Source organism: Malus domestica, chromosome 07 (genome assembly GCF_042453785.1).
Source record: "Malus domestica chromosome 07, GDT2T_hap1".
NCBI lineage: Eukaryota > Viridiplantae > Streptophyta > Magnoliopsida > Rosales > Rosaceae > Malus > Malus domestica.
In genome coordinates this window covers 33,890,217-33,902,522 of record NC_091667.1, presented here as the reverse complement: position 1 = coordinate 33,902,522, position 12,306 = coordinate 33,890,217, and positions in this window count along the sequence as shown.

Below are 12,306 nucleotides of genomic sequence, written 5' to 3'. Positions count from 1 at the left end.
AGAAAGATAAATATTAGGTGCCTACAAGAAACTAAGTAGGTTTGTCTTAAGGCAAATGATCTATAAAACTTAGGTATTTGAGCACAAATAGAACGAGAAACGGTGTTGGCATCATCGTGGACAAGACCTTGACACAAGATGTTGTAGATGTCAAGAGGGTAGGAGATAGAATTATGGCAATCAAGATTGTAATAGGACAAGAACTCATCAATGTGATTAGTGCATACGCACCTCAAGTAGGGTTGTATACGAGTTTGAAGGAGAAATTTTGGGAAGATCTTGGAGACTTGGTGCAAGGAATTGCTCAGAAGGAGAATGTATTTATAAGAGGAGATTTAAATGGACACGTGGGCAAGGAGACAGGCAACTATGGAGGTTTTCATGGTGGCCATGGTTTTGGGGAGAGAAACGAGGATGAGGAAGCCATCTTGGATTTTGCAATGGCATACGATCTCTTCTTAGCCAACACCTTCTTTAAGAAAATAGAAGAACATGTGATCACCTACAAGAGTGAGTCGTCAAAAATACAAATAGATTTTCTTCTAATGAGGAACGGGATCATATAACTTGTAAGGATTGCAAAGTTATACCGGGAGAGAACTTGGCTAATCAACATCGCTTGTTGGTGATGGATGTACATATCAAAATAGAGAGAGAAAAAAACAAGACCTGGAAGTGCCCAAAGACTAGATGGTGGAATCTAAAAGGAGAAAAACATGCCATTTTCAAAGATAAAGTAATCACCCAATGCGTGTGGGATAAAGAAGGGGAAGCTAGCCAGAGGTGGGTATCCATGGCTAATTATATCCGAAAAGTAGCAAAAGAGGTATTAGGAGAGTCCAAGGGTTTTGCTCCACACCAAAAGGAATCTTGGTGGTGGAATAAAGAGGTAAAAACAAAGGTGAAGGCTAAGAAGGAATGTTGTAAAGCCTTATACAAGGATATGACCAATGAAAATGGTGAAATGTATAGAATAGCGAAGCAGGAGGCAAAGAAAGCCATGAGAGAAGTTAAGCTAGCGGCTTATGACGATATGTATAAGGGATTAGATACCAAAGAATGAGAGTTAGATATCTATAAACTAGCTAGAGCAAGGGAAAAGAAGACAAGAGACCTAAACCAAGTGAGGTGCATCAATGATGAGGATGGAAATGTTCTTACTACATAGAACGCAGTCAAAGACATATGGAGAGGTTATTTTCATAATCTTTTCAATGAAGGACATGAAATGAGTACTTCTTTAGGGGAATTGAGTAACTCAGAATAGTGTAGAAACTACTAATTTTACCGTCGAATCAAGAAAGAAGAAGTGGTTGTAGCTTTGAAAAAGATGAAGCATAGAAAAGCATTGGGCCTAAATGATATACCGATCGAAGTGTGGAAAGTCTTGGGAGAGACATGTATAACATGGGTCACAGACTTTTTCAATAGGATTTTGAAAACGAAGAAGATGCCAAATGAGTGGCGAAAGAGCACTTTGGTGCCTATCTACAAGAATAAGGGCGACGTAAAAAATTGCATGAACTATAGGGGTATTAAGTTAATGAGTCATACAATGAAGCTTTGGGAAATAGTCATTGAGCATAGGTTGAGGCAAGAGACACTGGTTTCGGACAACCAATTCGGGTTCATGCCAGGGCGCTCAACTATGGAGGCAATCTATCTCTTACGAAGATTGATGGAAAGATATAGAGATAGAAAAAAAGATTTACACATGGTCTTTATAGATTTGGAAAAAACGTATGATAGGGTCCCAAGAGACATTCTTTGGAGGATTTTACAGAATAAATGAGTATGAGTAGCATATATCCAAGCTATAAAAGATATGTATGATGGAGCAAAGGCTGCCGTAAGAACTCATGAAGGACAAACTGAAAGCTTCCCCATAACTGTAGAGTTACATCAAGGCTCATCCTTAAGTCTTTATCTTTTTGGATTGGTAAATGATGAGTTAACGGGACATATTCAAGATGATATTCCTTGGTGTATGCTTTTCGCAGACGATATAATGTTGATAGATGAAACTTAGGAATGGGTAAATATGAAGCTTAACCTTTAGAGAGAAGTGTTGGAATCTAAAAGTCTTCGCCTAAGTCGATCAAAGACAGAATATATGGAGTGCAAGTTCAGTGCAAATGGAGGCCCAAATAAGTTAGAGGTGAGGATCGGAGATCAGGAAGTACCAAAGAGCGACCGCTTTCACTACCTAGGATCTATCTTGGAAAAAAAAAGGAGAATTAGATGAAGACCTCTGTTTGTACCATACTTGACTAATCCCGAAACTACTGAGCACCGGTCAACGTTATACCGTCAAGGACCCAGAAGAGTTTCCCTTCAACCAGAAGGCCAATCACAATGCGACACGTGTCGACATCAGAAGCCAATCACAGCACGACACGTGTCAACATCAGAAGCCAATCACAACACGACATGTGTCAATATTAGAACAAAACTAGAAACTCTCTTCTATAAATAGAGATCATTCTCCCACAATAATCTCTAATGTCATTTTGTACTAAACTATTCACTAGAACTCACTAAACCAGAGCTTGAACCTATGTATTTGTGTAAACCCTTCACAATTAATGAGAACTCCTCTACTCCGTGGACGTAGCCAATCTGGGTGAACCACGTACATCCTGTGTTTGCTTCTCTGTCTCTATTCATTTACGTACTTATCCTCACTAGTGACCGAAGCAACCAAGCGAAGGTCACAAAACCTGACACTTTCTGTTGTACCAAAGTCTTCGCTGATTTTGTGCATCAACATTTGGCGCCGTCTGTGGGAAACGACACTTATTCCCACTCTCTTCAGCTTTGTCAAGCTGGTTTCCACCGCTCGTACACTCTCTTTTGGCCAAGCATCTCTCGCCGATATGGGGAGCGAAAGAAGCCACAGCACACAGAATGACACCCCTGTTGGACCTAGTATGAAGCAACGAAAGCAGGAAGGAAATAGAGTTACTCTTCAAGCTAAAGTCGATGAGCTAGAGGTTCAGAACAACAAGATAGCGATGAAGAATGAAGTCCTCCAGGAACAATATGAAAAACTTTTCGAGATGCTTCACGAGGTTAGGCAGGCTCAAACACACAAGCTCGTCGCCCCTGTCGAGGTCAACAATCAACTGAATGCCCCCCAACACGGAGGGTCGCCGATATCCGACACGGACATCCCTGATAGGGATCGAGCTACACATCAATGTGATAATCAACATGAGACTTCTCTCAACCCAGCTGCTTCAACCCGAAGCAGGAGAAGTAGAGGAAAACACCTCCTCACAGAGGATGTGGAAGGATCAAAAGCTGTCTATCGCGATTGTCGAGACTTCCTAAAGCAACGTCGAGAGAATCCCATCCACATAAGCTCGAAGATCAATGACCCAAGGGTTTCTGAAAGACTCGGTCCTCTTCCACGACCCAGGCCAGCCGCCAATCTAGAGAAGGGGCAACAAGTCCTAGAAGAATATGAAGGTACTGGGGACTCGGAAACATTCCGACATACTCACTCTAGAAGTCAGTGTGGCGAGTCCAGAGAAAGATCACGCTATCTTGATCAAACTTTCCTACTTCCAAGAGGCGATGGGGACTTAAAGAAGAAAACTTCAGTGGTGCACGACTCCACTCAGGACCCCCTTGTCCTGCAGCTCCTTGAGGAAGTAAACAAGCTGAAGGCTGAACGTCAAGCCGAGATACCTGACTGGAACCAACCCAGGCCTGGCCCTCTCACAAGAAGGATCCTCAACACTCCCCTCCAAGCGAAGACAAAGCAGAAGCTTGACTTACAGCTCTATACTGGAAGGGAAGACCCGATTGAACACCTTAACCTCTTTGAGTCCACCATGGTATACCGGGGACACACCGACGAAGAACGGTGCATTCTCTTCCCCTCCACCCTCTCTGGCGGAGCTTTAAACTGGTATTGCCGTCTTCCACCTGAGACAGTAGACTCATTTGAAGAGTTGAGAAAGCTGTTTGTCTCTCAACACATCTTCCAGACCGATCGCTTGCATTCCGCAGATGACTTGTACACTATTCACCAGAAGCCGGACGAGTCATTACGAAAGTACGCTGGCCGCTTCAGCCATGAGTATTCTCGCTGCGCTGAGGCAGATGACAAGACCGCCCTCAAGGCTTTCACTGCAGGCTTACGTGACTGTTTCTTCAAGTACATGATCAATGCCAACACTTGGAAGACTTACTCTGAGGTGATGACACAAGCTTACAACCATGCCTCCGCCGAGGCAAGGACATATCAAGGGAAACCCCCTACAGTCACCCCTTATCAGCAAGTAGGGAGTGGAGGCCAGATCCAACCGAATGAAAAGACCTCAACCTTCCAAATGGTAGCAGCGCACCCCCCTGCCTCATTTAATGCTTCGCCAAGTTAGCAGACATATCAATCTCAGGGCAAAAGGAAGGACTTTCATCCTCACCAATCTCATTTTAATAAAAAGAACAAGGGGCACTATCGCGATAACTCAGGATATCGTCACAATAATGCCCGCCCCCAGGCAGTCAACGCAATGGGCCAATCACGTGTCAAGACAGGCCCTACCCCGAGGTATGAGACATACACCTCTTTGAATGCTACATGTGCTGCCATCTACCCCAGTATAGCTCACCTGATACCAAAGCCAAAGCCAAGACAGCCAGATTACAAGTCCACGAAGAACACGGGCATGTTTTGCTGCTACCACGAGTATAATGGCCATGATAGTGAGAAGTGCATTATCCTCCGTGACCATATTGAAGCTTTGGCACGTGAAGGAAAAATTGATCAGTTCCTCCTTCACCCTCCAAGGGATAACCGTAACCAACGCCAGGTGAATGTGATATATTCCATAAGCGGCGGCACACCCATGTCTGAATCTTCCAATAGGGCCATGAAAAGCAGTGAACGAACTTTGAGACCTGGCCATCAAGTGTTTCACGTGGAAGACATCAGAGGAGGCAAGTATCAAAAGCCTAACTGGGATCCAATATGTTTCTACCCTGAGGAAGAAAGAGGTATCATCTACCCTCACAATGACCCGCTGATCGTGGAAGCTCACATAGCAAATTTTGATGTGAAACGAATCCTGATAGACACAGGTGCTTCAGTCAATATCATGTTTGCTGAAGCTTTCAAGGCACTTAATGTAGCTGAACACTTGCTCGATCGCTCGATTTCTCCTCTGATAAGCTTCTCTGGCGATATCGTGCAACCTTTAGGGAGTATACACTTACCCTTCACCATTGGTACAGGCCCCTACACAGCTACTATTACCACTAACTTCCTAGTGGTCAACTGCCCGACGGCATACAATGTCATCTTTGGGCGCACAGGCATCAATGATCTCAAGGCCATGGTATCCACACATATGTTGTTGATGAAGTTTCCAACCCCTTTCGGCAATGGGTACATCAGGGGAGATCAACTTAGTGCTCGATCATGTTACAACACTTCAGTCAAACAACAACACCTGCATGTCCCCAAGGAGACTCTCTTTATACATAACCAAGTCGTAAAGACCAGTCCAGATGAATCCAACTCGGGTCTTCAGGATGGCAACAGTCAACCCGACGACCCTCGAGATGACTCATTCACCCAGCAAGCACAACCCGCTGAAGAGTTAGAGAAGATCTCTATCTCCAAAGACCATCCAGACCGCATGGTGAATATTGGCACCACTTTGTCACCACCCATTCGGTTGTCGCTGATCTCCTTTTTGCAAGAGAACGTCGAGGTCTTCGCTTGGTCATATAAAGATATGTCGGGCATCTCTCCCGATATCATCTGTCACCACTTGAGTATTGATCCCAAGACCAAACCAGTAAAACAGAAGCGAAGATCTTATGATGTTGAACGATACGAGGCGATGAAAGCAGAAGTTGAAAAACTCAAGGACATAAGCTTCGTCCGTGAAGTCAATTACCCAACATGGGTAGCAAATGTTGTCCTTGTTAAGAAAAATCCGACCAAGGAAAGTCTCCTGCTTCAAAAGGTCTTGTGGAGAATGTGTGTCGACTACACCGACCTAAACAAAGGATGCCCGAAGGATAGTTTCCCCTTTCCTCTCATTGATAGACTTATAGACTCTACGGCAGGGTGTGAGCTCTTGAGCTTCATGAACGCTTATTCAGGATACAACCAAATCCTCATGAACCCCTCAGACCAAGAACACACGACCTTCACTACTGACAGGGGACTATATTGCTATAAAGTCATGCCTTTCGGCCTAAAGAATGCAGGAGCAACTTATCAGAGACTGGTCAATTCAATGTTCGCCGAACAAATTGGGAAGAGCATGGAAGTTTACGTTGATGATATGCTAGTCAAAAGCAAACATGCTGACCAACACATCACCAACCTATCTGAAACTTTCACCATTCTAAAAAGGTATCGAATGAGGTTGAACCCCAACAAATGTGCTTTCGGCGTGGGCTCTGGCAAATTCTTAGGCTTCATGATTAGCCAACGAGGCATTGAAGCTAACCCTGAAAAGATCAAAGCAATCCTCGACATGAAAGAGCCAATAACTTCAAAAGACATCCAAAGCCTTACTGGCAAGGTGGCAGCCTTAACCAGATTCATCTCTAAGGCCACAGACAGATGTGCTCCTTTCTTCAAAGCACTCAAGGGAAATAAGAAGTACATTACATGGACGGATGAATGTGCCAAGGCATTCAGGAACCTCAAAGAGTACATGAGTAAAGCCCCTCTGCTCTCCAAACCAGAAGTTGGTGACACTCTCATCATCTATCTATCGGTTTCGGCTTCAGCAGTCAGTTCTGTTCTTATTCGAATGGATAGTGGTGTCGAACGGCCCGTCTACTACGCTAGCAAGGCCCTACAAGATGCGGAGACACGATACTCCAACATTGAGAAATTAGCTCTAGCATTGGTCATGTCTGCTCGGAAACTTCGCCCTTATTTCCAAGCACACGCCATCATCGTGCTTACCAATCACCCTATTCGACAGATACTCCAGAGTCCTGACACGTCTGGACGAATGACCAAATGGGCGATAGCATTGGGTGAGTTTGACATCTCCTACCAACCAAAACCAGCCGAAAAAGGTCAAGCAGTAGCAGATTTCATCGCCGACTTCACATATCCTGTTGACATTGCTCCTACACCTGAAGCAGTAGCTTCATTACCATCGGAAGCTCAGAAAGTAGAATCAACGACCCCAGCATGGAGTCTGTATGTTGATGGCTCATCCAACCAACAGGGTTGCGGAGCAGGATTAGTCCTCACTACCCCCGACAAAGTGGCGATGGAATACGCTCTTCGTTTCAAATTCAAGGCATCGAACAACGAGGCCGAATACGAAGCCCTTCTAGCAGGCTTGCGTTTGGCCAAACACCTTGGGGTTAAACGAATTGATATCTTCAGTGACTCCCAATTAGTGGTCAACCAAGTCACAAACAACTTTGATGCTAAGGATAGCTCCATGGCAGCATATCTTGCGCAAACGCGACTTTTGCTCAAGCACTTCCACTACCAGATCACCCAAGTTCCTCGAGCGGCAAACAGTCATGCAGATGCTTTGGCTCGCCTCGCATCGGCAGTGGAAGACAAGATTGGGAGAAAAATTCATGTCGAATTGTTGGCAGAACCAAGCACCATGGTCGCGGAGGTGTACAATTTACAACAAGAAGATAGTTGGATCACCCCAATTTATAAATTCTTTGCTCATGGCACCCTCCCAATTGACAAAGTCCAAGCTAAGCAGATTCGATACAAGTCTGCCCGCTACCTGATCATTAATGACCAACTCTACAAGCGCGGTTTCACCCTGCCATACCTAAGATGCCTTACACCTGCGGAGGCGGAAATTGTCCTTCGGGAAATACATGAAGGAGTCTGCGGAGATCATGCTGGGTCTCGATCCCTAGCTCACAAGACTTTTCGCCAAGGATACTATTGGCCAACACTCCACCAAGATGCCATCAGAATATCTCGCTCATGTGATAAGTGTCAACGCTACGCAACTATCCCTCACTCCCCTCCCGAGCCGCTCACTCCTATGATCAGCCCTTGGCCCTTCGCCCAATGGGGACTTGATTTGATCGGCCCAATGCCTGCAGGGAAAGGCAAGGTCCGCTATGCAATCGTTGCAGTTGACTACTTCACAAAGTGGGCTGAAGTATAACCCTTGGCAACCATTACTGAGGGAAAAATAGAAGAATTCGTATGGAAGAACATCCTCTGCAGATTCGGCATTCCCAATGCGATAGTCACGGACAATGGGCGGCAGTTCGACAACAAGAAGTTCAAGATGTTCTGCTCTAAGTTCAACATCAACTTATGTTTTGCCTCTCCAGCCCATCCCCAGTCTAACGGACAAGTCGAGGCCGTTAACAAAATAATCAAGCGCACTCTGAAAACTAGCTTGGACAAAGCTAAAGGTTGTTGGCCAGAATTCGTACCCCAAGTCCTTTGGTCATACCGCACTTCATATCGGACTTCCACAGGAGAAACTCCATTCTCACTTGCTTTTGGTACAGAAGCAGTTGTCCCAGTTGAGCTTGAGCAAGCAACATACCGAATCCAGAACTACATACAGAGTGAGAACGACAAGCAACTCACCCTCAACCTGGATCTAGTCGAGGAACACAGAAATCAGGCTCACCTGAGGAATGTCGCCTACAAGCAGCGCATCTCCAACTACTACGACTCAAGGGTCAAACCTCGCTCTTTCAAAGTGGGAGACTGGGTACTGAAGAAAAGATTACTCTGTGATAGAGTCCCGAGTGAAGGAACACTCAGTCCTAACTGGGACGGACCGTTCGAGGTCGTCGGCATCAGTCGCCCTGGCTCCTACAAGCTCAGAAACTCCGACGGCAAGACCCTTGGCCATCCATGGAATGCTGACCACTTGAAGTACTATTACAAATAAGACTCACATTGTACAAGTGTTAAGCTACAGCCGTTCGGCATCCTATGTAACAAAGACCATTTGGTATGAATTCAATAAAAAGGTGATTTAGCCAACTCGGCCATAAACTCTTTTCCATTCTGAGCAATGAAACACTCAAGTGTTGAAGCTTCAACGCAAATGTTTCCAATACAAAACAAAATATAAGTATGTGTCAACAAGACTATACAAAGGATCTACATCATACATTCCAACACATTCATACATAAACATCATACATTCCAACACATTCATACATAAACATCATACATTCCAATACATTCATACATAAACATTATACATTCCAACACATTCATGCATAAACATCATACATTCCAACACATCCATACATAAGCCAACTGTGCTTCGAAAGGGTTCAACACACTTTGTGTCATTCGACATTTGCCACAATGTGCCTCGACACCTTGCCCTTATTCTCACCAATTAGGTGATGAAGGAACTCACCTTCGTACCACCAACTAGGTGATGAAATGTACAACCCGTACTCTAATATTATTTGGAAACTTGCCACCCTTATCACCAATCAGGTGAAGAAGGAACTCATCTTCATGCCACCAACCAGGTGATGAAATGTACAACGCGTACTTTCCTTCATGCCACCAACCAGGTGATGAAATGTACAACGCGTACTCTCCTTCATGTCACCAACCAGGTGATGAAATGTGATGAAAGGTGATTAAGGAATTCACATTCGTACCACCAACCACGTGATGAAAGCAACCTACCATTCATTCCATTAACCAGAAGACGAGTGGTACAACTTGTACATGTGAACTCCTAGCATTCACAAATAATAAAAAACTATCAAGCTTTACAACTCAACTAGGGGAGCACTTATGCCTAACAAGAGCTATAGTCACCAACAAAGTCTTATTGCAAGCCAACAATGGCTTCAATGCATGGTATACGAAGATCAAGCTCTTCAGCCCTCTTGCATCTGCTTCAGACATTTCTCCTCTGTAACAATGCAAACACTACAACTCATAGAACGCTTCAAACGCTTTTGATCAAGACTGTTCGAAGCAAATTCAATTTATATGGTTCATCCAAACCTTCGACTACTACAAGATGTGGCTTGCATCACAATCTCTCGCTTAACAGTATGGAAGCAAAATTTGTATACGTTGTCTCTCCCACATTTTCAAATTTCTAGTTTTCCCAAAAAAAAAAAAAAAAAAAAAAAAAAGGAAATTGGAAATTGGGAAATTCAACAAAAGCTTCATCAATGGAGGACAAATATCAATCTCAAAAGCTTCGTACTATGTTCATCAAGATAGTGCGAAGCACAATCAATTTATGGTGCCAACAAAATCTTCATCAATGGAGGACAAGTATAAATCTCCAAAGCTTCGCACTATGTTCATCAAGATAGTGCGAAGCACAATCAATTTATGGTGCCAACAAAAGCTTCACCTATAAAGCTTCAACCCCAAAGCTTCACCTATAAAGCTTCAACACAAAGCTTCACCTATCAAGCTTCAACACCAAAGCTTCACCTATAAAGCTTCAAACACAAAGCTTCACCTATCAAGCTTCAACCCCAAAGCTTCACCTATAAAGCTTCAAACACAAAGCTTCACCTATAAAGCTTCAACACCAAAGCTTCACCTATAAAGCTTCACCTATCAAGCTTCAACCCCAAAGCTTCACCTACAATACCAAATTTCAACACTAAAACACATAAAAGCTTCACACACTCTTCATCAAGATAGTGCGAAGCTAATTCCAGTGGAGCTGAATTTTGGACATCTTATAGTTCTTGAGCAGATGAACAACTTTCACGAAGGAAATTTTTCTATTTGAGCGACGGAAGTTAGAGTGTTGAAGCTCCAAACATGACGGTCAGATTTCTGCAAGCTTCAAAGCTGCTGCGGTGTTTCGAAGATCTGGAAATATTCAACCGTTAGTTTGTTCTGAATTTTTGATATGTTATGGAAGAGATGATGAGGAACAACTTCCATGAAGAAAGTATATTGATCTGAACAAGAGAAAATGGAGTTTCGAAGCTCACAACAAGTCTGATGGATTAACAGAACATTGATGAACAGTTACTCATCATACTTGAATTTCTAAAGTTGTACTACTCCAATGGATCTCAAATTTGGATATGTTGTAGTTCACAAGATAAGGAACAACTTTCATGAAGACGACTTTGCAATCTGAGCTATAGAGAATGGTGTTATCTTGCATCCACTCAGGCTGATTAGTGGAAACGAAAAGCAATTCCACCAAAGAAAAGATGAAAAAGAGAGAAAAGCTACTAATTGCACTTGATCTTGTCTAGTTAATAGCATGCAGCATCAAACACACAAAAGTTGGAAATATTTTTAGATAAAGCATATACGAATGTGTGACATCGAAACAAGGATTCGTTACTTTGACAAATTAGTAACACGCGAGACACCTCATTCGGCAACTCTCTTCGCCTGAAGACTTGGGGGACTCCCACCATATGCTACTGCACCTTGATACTCGGCAGTCTCACAACCACTCAGTGACTTGGATTTATCAAGTCTCCAACCGAGAAGTTTTCCTCACTCGGGAAATTAAGGGAACACTACCTCAAACTACATGCTTCACTCACAAAGCTTCAACAATACAGTTTTCAACAAAAGCAAAAATTCAAAGAACTTTATGAAGAAGGTGTTTGTACCATACTTGACCAATCCCGAAACTACCGAGCACCGGCCAACGCTATACTGTCAAGGACCCAGAAGAGTTCCCCTCCGACCAGGAGGCCAATCACTACTCGACACGTGTCAAGATTAGAAGCCAATCAGAGCGCAGCACGTGTCGACATCAAGAACCAATCATAACATGACACATGTCAATGTGACAAAGCTACAAGTTTTTCTATAAATAGGGGTCATTCCCCCACAATATGGGCTAATGCCATTTTGGATTAAATCATTCACAAGAACTCACTAAATTGAGAGTTTGATCCTTTGTACTTGTGTAAGCCCTTCACTACTAATAAGAACTCCTCTACTCCGTGGACGTAGCCAATCTGGGTGAACCACGTACATCCTGTGTTTGCTTCTCTGTCTCTATTCATTTACGTACTTATCCTCACTAGTGACCGAAGCAACCAAGCGAAGGTCACAAAACCTGACACTTTCTGTTGTACCAAAGTCTTCGCTGATTTTGTGCATCAACATTTGGCGCCGTCTGTGGGAATTGATACGAAAAGCTGTGTCGGTTCTCTCTCAATTTTTCATCTCACCACCGTGAGACCCTCATAACCTCCACCGTGAATCTGCAGAAAACCAAAACTCACGGACCGATCACATCATCCGCCTCTTTTTTTTTTTTCTGTCCTCTCTTTCTCCTTCTCTTCGCTCTGAGAACCCATGGCGGAGCCAGAACCAACTGCCGCGTCGCT